Source organism: Aythya fuligula, chromosome 9 (assembly GCF_009819795.1).
Source record: "Aythya fuligula isolate bAytFul2 chromosome 9, bAytFul2.pri, whole genome shotgun sequence".
NCBI lineage: Eukaryota > Metazoa > Chordata > Aves > Anseriformes > Anatidae > Aythya > Aythya fuligula.
The window spans coordinates 4,485,318-4,500,403 of record NC_045567.1 but is presented as its reverse complement, the minus strand read 5'-3'; the positions used below and the strand labels follow the sequence as shown (position 1 = coordinate 4,500,403).

The following is a 15,086-nucleotide window of genomic DNA, read 5'->3' as shown; positions in this document are numbered from 1 at the left end:
CTTTTGCGGGGCGCCAAGGGGAAGCACCCCACAAACTTATAAATCTGCAGAAAGCTGAAAAATGGGAAATAAAGCCATTCGTGTGCTGATGTTGAAAATACATTTTGACCTGTAAAACCTGGTCATAGGCCTGTCAACTGCCAGCCAGGAATAATCACCGCCTGTTTCTGCCTGGTGAGGCGGCGCCGCCAGCTCACTGAGGGTACACCAGGTGGGCCGGCAGCCCCTGCCACCCCCAGCCAGCCCTGGGACCCCCATGGGTAGCTGGAGCAGCTCCCATCCCGCTGCCCCTGGTGGGGATCAGGAGTAGAAGGGGAGCAGGACATGCGGCCAGCCCCTTCGTTGTTCTGGTGGGCAACTCGGCAGGCTCACAGGGCACAAGCGTCTCTCAGACCTGAACAAATCCCCTCAGTGCCCACACGTGCACGTGCTCGCACTGCCCCTTCTATTCTCCTTTGTTCTGGCTCATGGCTCATCCTGCTGTAGTAGAAAACCTGCATTTCCCTATGCAGACAGTATTTATGTAGTGTCTTCTAGGTTTGTAGTTAATATCGGTGTGTGTAGCCAAGAGAATTGTTAGTTTTTCGGCTCTTTCACTCAGGATGTTTTGCACACTGAGCTATGAACATCATATTCATTGCTTGTCTCAGTGAATTGGTCTGAGATCTGCACATTTTTGTTTTGTTGTTTCTCCCTTTTTATTGAGCAAATAATTCTGAATTCCATGAACCCTTTCTGGCATTTGTCAGCATTACTAACATCTGATCCAAAGGAACAAACCTCTTAAAAATTTCCACTTGATCATTCCATATGCAGGCTTCCCATACTAGGAGCCCAGGCACACTGAGCACAGCATCTACAGCCCGCACACTACAAACACGCATCACTCTGATGAATTTGCCCTTGTCTTCTACAGTTAAAATAACGCTGCATGAGCTTCACGAATTAAACAAACAAACAAGACCCCTATCTCAACAATATCTTTATAACTCAGCTTTGTGTTTGAGATCACCTCCTTTAAATGGAAATTTACCAGCCTGCTGTGTGACTGCTTGAGACAGATTTCACTGTACTCCTACTTAGTGTGAAAAGCATCCGCATCTGGCACTAGAAAACAGAAAAGGCAACAGAAGCTCTTTGCCAAGATATGCAGACATTTCAAGTGGCTACCAATATAGAACCACAACACTACCCAAGTTGGAATCACCCTGGTTTTCTCCCCAGCCACCACACTATCTTTACCGAGTCCCGAGAGCCTCTCACATAACATAGTGAACAGAGCTGCCAAGACAAAAGCCATCTCCAGAGCTGCTTGTCCCAGCTGCCAGCAGCATTGCCCAAGCACAGGCCGACAGGCACCACTCAGTGAGTGGACCTGGAAAAGACAGCTCCTTAAACCAAAACCACACAGCCTAACGTGTTACTGTATGAAAGGCAAGATGGTTCCCTGCACCGTCAGCTTCTGCAGCCTGCATAAAGCCTGCAAAAACTACTCCTCAAGTTTGGCTTAGGACACTACTTAAATGCCCATTTCAGCTCCATCAGAAACCTTAACCTCCGCACACAGGGCAGGGGAAGGCTGCCTCCTATGCCTCTTGCCTCCAGCAATGCTGAGGAGCCCTTCCAGGGCATCCTCTCCCCCCAGTTAAGTTCCCACTACTTAGTGAAAATTTGATGAACTGGTGTTATTCCCAAATAATACAAAGACTGGGCTTAGGTTCGGGTTTCCAGTTGGTCTTTATCCAGTTGACTCCACCAAACGTCTTTGTCCAATGGACTTTCAATCCTCATGTTATTAAAAGTTATTTATTGTCATTCCTCTGACAGCCTGATTTTCAGACTTGATGCTAAAGGCACCGAGCTCTGTATTTTCTCAGCACTGCTTAAAGGTTGAAGCAAGCAAATAACAAATAAGCTATAGAATTCACACAGAGATATAAACAGAATTGACAGTAGACAACTGCAAATAAAGATGTCACTTTCTTAGATCTGTTTTGGATGCATATCATATCCCTCTGTACTTGTAATGGGGAATAACATCTAATAATGCTCTGTCCTGTAGTAACAGTACAAAGCAAACTTGACCAGCATCAGTGCAACAGTAAATATTGCTCATTTTTCCTTAAAGACTTCTGCATCTCTTTAACTAGCATTATCAGGTCATTTAAGATAATCATAAAATCAGTTAATATAAATGAAATTCCTGTGCTGATTTTAAATCCAGAACGATTATGTGTAAGGTAAAAAGTATTAACCATATCCCAAGTTAACCCAGGAAAAGGGGTATTGGGCCACAGGAAATCCACAAGCCTTGTTTTGCATTTGCGAAGTCCTGCATCCAATTCATACAGTCAAAATAAGGACACTGAAGCACTTAAAAGGTAACATATGTAAGGCAGTCAGTTCAGGGTTTAATTGCTGTCTGTGTTGAATATTTTCATCTGTTCCCAGCATTTTGAAGAAACTCATTAATATCTAGCTAGGCAAAATAATAACATTTGATAAGTCTAATCCTTTTAAGGAATATCTATACATTCCTTTTGCTTCATAACCAGTAGCATTCAGCTTTCTGACAGGGGTCACAAATTCTTTAGTAATTCTTTTCTTCTCTTTTCCTACGTTTCTTTCAGATCTTCTGTCCAACTTAATTTATTTCTCTCTTAAATCTCTGCACTGGCATGCTTCATTGACTTCAGCCTGAATCTATGATATACAGCAATATGTAAAAATGTACTGCTGGACAAAACTAATCCACTGCTACAGTATGTCATTCAATCACTGGAAAATGAATTTCACTAGTGCTTAGCAAGCAGCCCTACGAAGATACGAAAAATCAGTCCCTAAAGTACATATCTTCAACCGACATAAAAGATGCTTCTAAACAGGTTAAACATTTGAGTTGCTGAATATTTCGCTTGCAAATACTGAATTCACAATACTGTCCTCCTAAATAATATAATCTACTTTCTCCACTGAGATCAAAACAAAGCTTCAATTCATGCAAAGATCAAATTCATAGCAAGTGTCAAGGAATGATTGCTTCCCTCCTGCTCGGTATTTCTGTCTGGGAGGAATGCTGACATGCACAAACATTGTGCAAGTCGAAAACATAGTCTTGACTTATTCCCATGTAAACATAAAGAACTGCACACCCATGGTTATATTGCAGACACAGAGACTTGTCTCTATTACAACTACTACAGCTCTAAAAAAGGCACACATGGAGAACCAAATGAGACAGCACAACCTAATAGAAAGAGTAGGAGAGCTCAATCAGAAAGGAATAAGAGAAATACAGAAGAGCAGGTACAACAAGAGGTCATGCTTGAGCAGGCTTAGGCACTATCAAGCATGCATCAAGATTGAAGCCCATCGGAGAGGAAAAAAATTCACCACCCACCCCCACAGTGGCTGAAGAAAAAACAAGGGATGACTGCAAAACCCAGGACCCAGCCCCTGTCATGGAAACAGAAACAATTCTGCACTGTGTGATCACAATGTTAGCACACATCCACAGCGGGCAGCTCTCCACTCAGGTACCATGGAGAAGGCAGAAAACGTGGTACCCTGAAAAGGGTCACAACAGGCTCTCTATCCTTTTTTACTTACTCCACATAGCCTCCCAGTCTCTTGTTATACCCCAGGGATGTGGGGTGCAGGAGCTGCAAAACCTGGAGGTTTTGCTAGCACACTCAACTACTAAGGCCAATAATGAGGAGATTAACGCTCTTATACCCTACAGCTTGCAGGCAGTGTCAGCAGATAAGCTATATTAAGACATCCTGATGCCACTTTTCATATATTCATCACCTGGCATTGATTTTCAATCCCCTGGTAAGCCCACCATCACTGTCAGCCGCACCTTGAACAGTGCAGCAGGGCAATATCACTAGAAGTTATGCATCTGGATGATGAAGCAAGCTGTATCAGATAGAATCTGTGATCTTCTTGGTGGCCCAAGCACTTGCTAGGAAATTGGTTGCAATGAGTGACTCCACATTTTCAGATGTGACTGCCAAAAATCCACTAATGGGACTGTGAGTGAGGTGCCAATGACTGTACACCACACATTCATCTCACCCACGTCTTCCAGATGTCAAGAGCAGCATGTATTCTTTAGTGGCTTGTGAATGCATGTAGCCTGAACTTCCTTAAAGCTCCGTATTGGAAAGGCAAAGCATACTACTACTGCAGGATCAGAAACAAGTTTTCTTATTTATTTATTACTAGCACCTACCAGAGAATGCAGAAAGCTTAGTTATCTCCATTCCAAGCCTTCTGCCATTAATGACTGAAAGACAAACTCACTCTCTCTATCAAGAAGACATTGTCTTTCTTTTGGAATGAAATGTTCAGTATTGATCCACGTTTTGAGCCTCCTTTATAAAAAGGGGAGGGGGAGAGAAGGAGAGAAGGAAAAAGGGATATAAAAATCAAAGTAATTCAACCAGAAAAGCAAATTATTTTTTCTTTTTTTAAGGGAAAAAAACACATACGATGCAACCTTTTTCAAAGTCATTCTGGTACTGAATCAGCCAGAAGAGAAATAGCGTTTTTTTATTTTATTTTTGAGAAACCTGACTCCACCTACAAACTAGTAACTTAGGCTAAGACATCAGCCTCCACATACAACCACTCTGCAAAGTCATTGCAGTAGCTGATACTTGCATTCTGCCTACAAATCCAAAAAGCTCACTCTCTGAGCAGACAAAGGGCTGGAAATCCATCATGGTAAAAACGACATCAGCACACAAGGTGAGCTCTCTGAGGCAGGATGACAATGACCCTGCATAAATACCCACGAAAACAAGTCTCTTCTATTTCTCAGAGCTCTGCTAACAGACCCTTCGAGAAAACAGTCCCCAATGCCAGCAGCTCCAGCTACATCAGTCCATTTCTTTCCTTCCCAGGATGACAGCACAGCCATTCCTCTGTGCCTTCAACTTCACTCCATGCCCTAGCTATTGGCGCACCTCATGCGAAACAAATCTGTGAGAGGCTTCTGTATCTGCATGTCCCAAGTGAAGGATACGACACACCCTCTGGTTGAGCTGGTGGTGCCACGAGCCACTGACGGGCTGGATCGCCAGTCTTTGTGCACTGCCAGGGTCAATGGGGTTCATTTGGGACTGAAAGCATCCCCGGGGGTGTTAGGAGAAAGGCCCTGGGGAGGGCATTTGGGCAATGTGGTGTCACATACAGCACTCAAGGGCCCTTCCAGCTCATGTATTTCATCACCTCCACACAGCCTCGTAAGTACTCACAAGAGCTTGCTAATAACGGCTATGCTCCAAAAGCCACCTGCTACCCCTTCACTCGTTTTACAACTCTTAAATGTTTCACTATCATCTCATTTCAGAAGCATGCTCAACTGAGCAAGCAGCAGTCCCTACCTCTCCAAAAATATGGGAACATTGCTAAATGTGCACCCCCGTTGCTGCTTTTGCCTTGCCATGATAAAATTTCTACCGTTCAAGAAAACACTCTCAACAGCAACATCGTTCCAGCAGCTTCCCAAGGTGGAAAAACAGCTGCACTCAGCAGAAAACCAGTCCCATGGGTCCCATGCCTGCTGCCATTCCTTCTGTGCCCTTTCAGGGCTTGGGATGGCAGCTGCTTGGCGAAGCAGGACGAGCTGGGCGTGCCGTGCTGCTGTGCTGCCAGCCGGCCCCCTCCGCGGGTGTGAGTCCCTCCAGCAGCACCGAGCACAGCAAGCTTCTGTTCCAGGCATCTTTGCACAGGTTGAATAGAAACGCGGCTATACGTACTCGCTTTAGCGAACAAAATGCTTCTTTTTACATCAGCAGTCAGGCTGGAAGAATAAACTTTCCATTAGCAATGTTGTCCTGCTGATGCATACAAAAACCAAATATGCAATTACTTTAATTTCTTCTTTAGTTTGATCCACTGGGAAATTTCAAACAAACATTATCCTTTTGTTTTCATCTACTTGGACTGGAATCAGCCCTTGATAACAAAACACATAGTGATGAAGGGCCATAAAAGGCCATTAAATAATTTAATCATCTAAATTTACTATCTTCAGACATGTTGCGGCTGCCCTGTTTTTTGGCTTCCATTGCGTGCTTTTCTGATTGTAATTCTAGTATCTGCTATTCATGTCCATCCTACATTGCAGCAATGATTTTTCATTTTATTTACCAAGAAAAGCTCAGCTTCAGCAACATCTGGTTTACAAAGAGAGTCCACATTTCCACCCAATTTTCCAGCTGGAATAGCTGAAGCAAAAGGAGGTCAGGCAGCTCATTTACTCAAGGTCACAAACAACATCTATAGTGCCATAAATACATGTGTACACGTATATATACACACAAAAATAACATATCCTATGATATTCTCCTTTTTTTTTTTTTCTAAGTACTAAAATACTCTTCCCTCCATGCAAGCTGACAGTACAACCATTATGTTTGATTTTACACACTTAGAGCATATATTCAACTTCATAAGCTCCTGTAACCTCTCTTCTACTGCCTGTAGGTGTCTTAAGCAACTTAAGCTCTTGCTTTAATGTTTCATCATTTAGATCCTATTGTCAAAAGGTAAATAATGGCATTTTTGAAGAGAGAAAAATTTCAAAGTACAGATAAGTAAGATTACTCACTTATTTCAGTGAGAAGAAGGAATGCAACATAAAATCCTGCAAGTCAAATGGACATTAGTTCACTTTGGTAGTGGAAAAGAGAAAAAGACATCTTGCATCCTTTTGACATTCCTTTTCTCTTACCTGATCTCCTACAACAGTAAAACTGTGAAGTCTAAGAGTTACAGCACACAATAACGTATTTCTCACTCTGACATAATTGTCTGTACTTCCAGATAACTCTTTCACTTTCCCAGTCTCTGTTTCTAATTTCTAAACTAAAAACTGCTAATCTTCATACATACTCATAACGAATGTGAAATCTTCAGTATTACCAAAATAAGAAGATAAAAATTCTGGGAAAAAACAGGCGGGGCAGTGGTTGGGATCCCAGAACAAGCCCTGTGGTTTGTGAAAGCCTGTGTAAAGTAATCAACACTGAAGATAACCCCAACCTTGGCAAAAGGAAACATCACATAGTCCATTGAGTTCTACTCCCTCAATTATCCCAACCTCGCAGCTACAAACAGTCGAGGGATGTGCAGGGTCCAGATGCACTGGCATGCTACCATGCATCAACTGGCTCAGAGGAAAGGTCCATGCACATGGCCAGCAGGCTGCAATAAATGCACAGTAATTCATGTGAGCAGGCAATGAAATTGACACACTTGCAGGTGAGTAAGAGGCAAGACAACGAATGGTAGAATATTATTTCAGTAGCAAGCAAAGTATTGAATGTTCACCCAGATGCCATGATAAATTGCAGTTTCTGTGAGCATAACCATGCTGAGAAGGATGAAAATTCATTTAACTCAGCTTTCTGGACCTGTGAGTTCACAGATGCCTATGGAAAAATAAAGAAACCAGTAAGCATAGCAGTATTTCTCCCGCATACTCCTCCAGTTTCCATTCACGCAGGCTCTCAGCCAAGGTACCATCCTCCACATTCACTAATTCTCAAACACTTTCCTGTTATGGACGTACCCAATCATTCTTTAAATCTATGCAAGCACCAAGGACGTTAAATATTTGGTGGCAAGGAAATCCACAGCTCAAATATTCATTCTGTTGAGCAAATTCTCGTCACTTCCCTCCTCCCACCCCAAAGTTGTCATCCACTAGCTTCAAGTGACGACCCCAATTTCTCTTGTTGAGAGTAGGAACTGCAAGCAAAGGCTACACGTGTGACACCATCTTTGCTTTTTCAGCTTCCATCCTATCCCCTCATAGTTGTTGTTCAGGCCAGTCCAGGTCCACTCTTTACCTACATGGTCACAGTCTACTGATCCTCCTTTCTCATCCTTCTCTGTAATTTTACAATTCCAGTACGTGTGCTTTGAACTGTGCTGTGTATTAAAGACCTCCCAGGAAGCTGCTACAGAACTCTGTTATCCAAGAATAGACCAAAAATCAAATATAATTTATGATTTCTGAGTGAGCAAGAAAGCAGGACCAGAACTACATGTATGTCATTCTTAAGACAGTAAAGCTGCTGTAAGCATCCGGGTCCCAGCCTCTGCAAGGCTGGGAGCCGAATTGTAGCCATTCCTCTTCTTTTGCCTTCTCCGAATGGTTTTCTCTAACAGGATGAATGTCGGCCAGTATTTCTTCCCTTGTGTTTTTCCCCGCTCCCACGCCTTGCTCTTTGTAGCCAGCAGTGAAGACAAGCCCTTCAACCTTCACTCTTGCCTAACCACCAGGAACATAAACTGGTCATGGACAGCCTGACTCTGTAATGCATCAGCTGGAATTTTTATTTTATTTTTTAATTCTGGAAAGTCCAGAAAACTCTCTCTTCCCATCAAAATAGGTGGAACATCTTGATTTGTTTCTACTAAGCACCACTCGAGCTGGACACAAAAGCAGCGGTCAGAAAATCAGAAGCTAAGAGGTTAACTTCTGATTGCCTGCAAATACACAGCACAGCCAGGCAGAAGCAAGTGCCAGAAAAGGATGTGGATGGGAAACAAAGCAGTTTGCTGCAGTTCTTCCTCACTCAGTTCCTTGTTCGGCTTGAAGCACTGCAGACATGGTCTGATTCTAGGAGCAAATCCTTTGTAAAAATATTTCCAAGAAATACGGTCGTCTTTTGAATGCGTTTTAGAAAAAGCAATGTTCAGCCACCAACTCAGATTATTTTTGCAGGCTCATGTAACATAAAATTGCCCTTGATTTTGTTTTAAAAAGGAAAACTGGCAAGTACTTTTTACGTGCAAAAGCTTTTGGCAGCTTAAAAATACTGTGTAAAGAAAATTCTCAGTGGGAACTGGTACAAACTTTTGTGTCAACTCATCTCTGATATTTCATGTGGGCAGGTCCATTTTGGTGTATTCTTCAAGAACAGCCTTTCCTGTAAAGCAAAAACATTTTAGAGCTCCATTTTATTAACCAGGATTTACAGTTTCTGTTTTTCTTCGATTCAATAAAGGAAGACAAACATATTGGTACCCAGCTTAGGCAGGATTCACTTCTAATTTGTATATGAAACGAAGCACACGCTAAGAAGCATGTCTGTTATTTCCAAACACTTCTTCAGTTCAAACCACACTCGTGAGTTTTCCTTGTACTTCTGAACATCATGCTGAGGCTTTCTGTGCTTGCACAGGTGCCCAAGGAAGTCAGGGGCATGCCACCGGAGGGTTTCTGAACAGCAGCAGGTAGTGGCCACGTGAATGCTTGGCTCACCAGTCCTGCCTCACTGATGGCTTTGCCGCACTGCCAGCAGAAACAGAGATTACCTGACAAAAGGGGCAAGCCACAGCATGACCAACAAATTACAAAGTATATCTCAAATACTGGAAAATTTATTCATTAAAAGTCTGCACAGAAACAAGAAGCGTTTCCCCCTGGACTGACCAGCGTGGAGGTCAGGATGACTCCCTGCACCCTCTGCACATGTGCTGCTCACAGCCATGCAAAGGATGTGCCACAAGGCACACCTGGGAGCCGAGATGGCTTCATTCGCATCAGGTCAGCCAAAAGACAAAAGGAAACCCAGTGGCAAGACCGCGAGGCCGAGGAAGCTGGGCACTCCTGGCCACTAACAAGTGTTCAGCTAACCCTACAGATTGCTGCACCTCCTGTAGGGCCGTGCCTCATCTCCCTGCTTAAAACCAAAGAGCTGATGGTGGTCAATATCTGGAGGAGCTCAGGCACTGCAAATAACCCAAGCAGTCACGGCCTGGCCGAGCACATCCAGGCCTGAGTGCCAGCTGGCGAGACCGCAGAGGCAGCTGGACACAGCCTGCACTTCCAGGCAGCTCGAGGGAGATGAGGAAAGGCTCCTCAAGCACGTGGGAGAACGGGGTAAGGACAGACACAGCTAAGGCACTGGGAAAAGAGAAATGGAGATCAACTACTTGAGCACCATTTGTATTCTTCACTTTCAAGCCCCAAGTAGCCAAAAGTGAGAAAATAGAGGCGCGCTGCCAGGCAAAGTTTCTCCTAAGAAATTGTCTGCCTTTGTAATTGCATTAAGATCGGACCTGCTACACAGCGAGCTGTAGCACATGGTTGCACAAAATTCACCGATGGAAGAAACCTCTCAGAAGGAGAGTGGCGTGTCTGGTTCCAGGAATTCACACGTCAGTAATTAATCTCCCCACTGGTATGGTTTATGCTCTGAAAGAGCTAATTTTAGCATATAAGTTGCAGCCTGCTGAAAGCATCAAGGTAGCACTGAAATTGCGTTGCAATGCCAAAGAGAATTTGTCAGTGATGATGCCAAGATGTTTAACTCCCAACATACTAGTTTCATAGCTCATCACTGATTGATCCAGCAAGGCCAAGGCCACACACATTTTCCACTCTCTGATTTCTTAAAAAAATAAAAAAATAAAAAAAAAATAAAAAAAAAAAGGGGTTGGGGGGAGGAGGAGGTGGCAGGCAGCAGAGTTATGCTTCTGATCTGTTTTTCTGTTTTACTGCATTAAAGTTGAAAATGTATCCTGCTGCATTTACACATGTAAAACCAAGAGCTCAATCTGGCTGTCTCATCTTCAAGCATGTATCAATACTAATAAAAAAAAAATCAGCACAGCAGTTGACAGATGAGAAATAAGGAAAAACAAACACCAAAGGCATTAAGTATTCACTTCAGTTGGTTCCATACACTGCATTCAGAGTGATCCCTGAGGCATAAAGAAGTCTGACAAACATTACAATGGCTATTTTTCATTGCAAACCACACACACAGATTCTATTATGTTTTAAGCTAACCACAAATTGGCAATAATTATTAACAGACTGCAATTGTAAAAGTAAGATATTGCACACATTCTTTCTGTTCAGAGAGAACATAACATTTTGTTCTGAAGAGGCACCAATTTAACGGGAAGGAAAATGTACAGTTTTTATAATATGCATTTATTTATGCAGGTCCCTATGACTAAAATAAGAGTCCCAGTGGAGATGAAGTAAGTGAGCCCCAGAGCAATGAGGGAACCAGGGTGCTGAGCTTCGTTCTGACCAGGGATGTGTCTGCATGTGCACGGTTACCCCACCTCAGAGGAGGAGGCCATGGTCCATGGTCTGAGCCAGCCTAGGCTGGTCTGGACATGGAATAGTGCCCCACGATGATGCCAGCCCCTTGCCACCCAAAACATCCTTAATTATTAAATAGCGACATGTGTTTTTTGATGCTGATTTCTAACCCTTTCTCTACCATGGCACGCCTCTCTCCACGCAATAATTCAGGCTACAGACTTGGTTATTCAGAGGAAGTGATTCAAAAGCTGGAAGACCAGAAACTGCTCCTGTATTTCGCAGACACTCCTCTTTCCTTAGCTCCAGACACTTTGATGACACCGTGCCTGCTTCTGTGTTCCTGAAGCAACAGCGCTGCAGTGAGCAATAATTCAGTTACTTGAGCACCTTGGCAGAGACTTCATTTCTTGTTTCACATGCTCACAAAAACAGAGTTGCCAATTAGTGCTAGCTGAAAGGATTAAATGCACTGAAAGTCTGCTTAGCCTTAGTAATGAAATCCTGTGTCCTGCCTTTACGCACCTTATAACCTTTAGTTAAGGGAAGAGCAAAACCATTCACCTGTGTTTATGCAGTTACTCTTAAGCTGCAGGAGGCATCGTGACCTGGAAGTCATATCTGTATGCACCCACAGACCGACAGCAGTCACCTAATAGTCAAAAAGAGGCCGTGCCTTTCATCAAAAGGACGAAATGATACAGGAAACGTAACCTAGAAGTCAATCTCTTGAGAGTTCTTAGAAATCAGGTGGCAGCTCTCTTGGGATGCAAAGCAGTAGACCAGGCTTTACAGCACATACAGTAATCACGTGATTTTAAAGCACAGATATGCTCATAGCACATATTCCTCAGTTTGTCTTTCTGCCACAGCTCTGGCCCTGTCAGCAGCCACACAGGCTTTCTGTTCGAAGCGGAACAACTCAGGAGCTAGTATTAGGGAAAGGGAAGTGAAATGACTCCTGTTGTACCGGGCCACGTCACCCAACCTTGCTGGCCACAGGTTGCTGGAGAGGCTATAGAGCAATGGGCACTTTCTACATACATGGAAACCAAACAATTCTGATATATGGAATAATATATGTGTATATCTCTATGAAACAGATACAGGCTGATAGACACCTTACCCAAGTTTAACAGCAACATGCCCAATTCATTTCAGATGAGGGGAAAGAGCACTTTCCTCTTGGCTTCTCTCCCCCCATCTCCAAGCCACTCCTCTCCCACCAGCCACAACCGCGCTCCCCTCACCCACCCCGGGGTCAGCAGCCCGGGACCTGCTGTGGGAGGTGAGACATTGAATCATTTCAACTGAGACGCAAGCCTGGAATTACGTGGGCAGCCCAAGGTGCACATAAAAAGAGAATGCCTCTGAAAGCAGACCTACATGCTGCCGGTCACAGATACATAAGAGTTTATTTAATACATTCTGCATTTCTGCTGAACACTGTACCACATACTGACAGTATGAAACAGGAAACCTCTGCTGCCTTCTGTGTTTCTGAGCAAGAAATACATTTCAAAGCACTTCTTGGAGTTTGCAGAACTTCAGAGATATTATTGTGGTTATTTTTGATTGCTCGTCCTGTGCCTAGTGCTTGGCATTTAAATCTATGTTCACTCTTTATCATTACACAGAATTTTCTCTTTTCCTTACTGCCTACTCCATGCTGAATGTATTTAATATTGCAACAAACACAGGAAACAAACAAACAAACTCAAGATTTGTGCACAGGGCTGACCGGGTATAATCTCAACCTATTTACATCATGTACTATGTAAGATTTCTACAACCATAGCTCACCCAATGCCAGAATCCCAGGCCTGTCAAATCACTGGGATTATGTTCCTAACTCTTCCTTTATAAGATGGAAATACTTCAACATCAACAGAAGGGCACGGAGGAAGACCCAAAGAGCAAAACACTCAAGGAAAGCAGAAAGCTGGCATTTGCTTCAGCCCATCAGAACCGGAGCCAGGCAGAACGGCAGACAGAGCACTGCAGACAAAGCTGCCAACTGCAGCAGATCAAGCATGTGGATGCATAGATTTGCTTATAAATGTGCTTAGTAGGCGAAGCAGCACGGCTGCAGGTGTCCAAAGCCTCAAGGTGTTTTGTTTGCTTGTTTTTTAAAGTTTCCCTTTTTTCCATTTTGGCCTTAATCAAGTTACTTTAGCTTTCTACAGGTCAATCGTCTTCTTTCCCAAGACGCATTTTGAGCGCACATCTCAACTGCATAAAACCACGAAGCCTTCATGAAGCAACTCCCAGCAACTGCAACTGACAGAGACTTTTCTATGTTCTTTTGAGCTACATTCTACCCTTCCTAGTAAAAATAAATAAATAAATAAATAAATAAATAATCTCCTGTGGAGCATATTTTCACCACCTGCTTTATTGTTTTGAATCCACAGACTTCACAAGCTGTCAAAGGAACTCAGTTCACAGATTCATAACAATTTAATTCCACATACTATCGTGCTGTACACATTACTTCAACATTAATAAGAGGGGAAAGCAATATAAAATGTCATTGCTCAAATCACAGATCTAATCGTATTAAAGTCAGATGGAGGAGATTTGCTCAGTGGAAAAAGACTGGTTTTATGCCATCTCTTTTTCAGTCAGACACATACTTCAACTGTTACTACAATGATCTTAAATATGAAAACGAATCCCCATTTTGGGCTCATTCTCATCTGTGTTTAAGAAACTGTATCTACTGCTTAAACTAGTAAAAGCCAAAACCAAAGCAAATGTCTTGTAGCACAGCAGAGCACACACTGCTATAAGAAGCGAGGTGGGCACCATCCCTCCTGTACCATCCTGCTGACTATAACACCAGTCTCCACCAGTGCACACCCTCTGAAGGGAAGAGTTCATTTCTAGGGACTTACCAGCAGGTCTACAGAGCATCAGACACAAGAAAGAAGTCTCAAAGACAACAGCAGCAGCTGCAAAAATGGCTTTTTGAAGTAGAATTGCATTTTATGCATCACTTTACATTTTTCCTCTCTTTGCACTTGAACATTATTCATTTATTCAAACATAGTCCTGTGTCTGTTCCTATTGAGGTCAAGTGCCAAAGTGGATGTTGATAAAAGACAAATATGTATTTTAAATAACAATAAATTTATTTTACATTGAAGCTTCTGACTTGAGCTGAGAGATGCGAATGAGTATTTCTTCTGAACTTTCCAGCCCTGGATAATTTGGCCTTTCACGGACACTCCCCTCCTCCAAGACATGGCTCCTCTTCACAGAGTTAAACCTAACACTGCCCTCCACATCCACTGCCAACCCTCCCCGTTTAGAGGCTCTCTGCAACATGCCCCTACCCATAATACCAGCAAGTCACGAGTGGGAGATCTCAAAATGATTCCTAGAAACGCCATCTACTGATGGCACTGAATGTGCGTATGTTGCAAATTTCAGTTAGGTAAATGCGTGCAGAGGAGAAACAAAGTAGGAACTATTTAAACTAGAAACAAAGTTAATGCACATTGTGCAACAAAACTTAAGGAACAAGTCTGGATGTATATTTAAGCATTAGATGAGAGGTTTGTCAGGAAAATATCTTAAAGCTGTACTTTTATCTTTCCTACTGCTAGACCACAAGACTAAGTTTCCATTTACAAAGTGACACAAGAAGCAGCTCCACCAGTGCCCAAGCTCTGCCTGCACACGAGAGCAGAGAAGCTAACCTGTGTCTGTGACAGGGGAGGTTCTTGTACTTCCTGCGTAACCGGAACGAAGAGAGAAAGCCTCTGCAAGTTGTCTCTTTTCAGAGATGACAAATTGAATCGAGAGGGTAATAGCATTACCTCGCTGTTGCTGAGCTCAAGCTAACATGTCACTTCAAGTTACGACGCTGTTCAAAACGTGAAGCATTTTACCATGTGTTCCTGTAGCTGGGTACCAAGGGAGGGGGAAAGTCGTACCCTCAAATATTGCGCTGTGCTCTTATCTTCCACACGAATCTTGGCTGCCAAAGTTCATAATA

At 43.2% G+C, this 15,086-nt stretch overlaps 1 protein-coding gene across 14 annotated transcripts in view; it reads right to left on the bottom strand.

The window, feature by feature from the left end:
- DOCK10 (dedicator of cytokinesis 10) overlaps positions 1–15,086 on the bottom strand; it is a 149,523-nt gene that overhangs the window by 108,064 nt on the left and 26,373 nt on the right. The window lies entirely within an intron of this gene.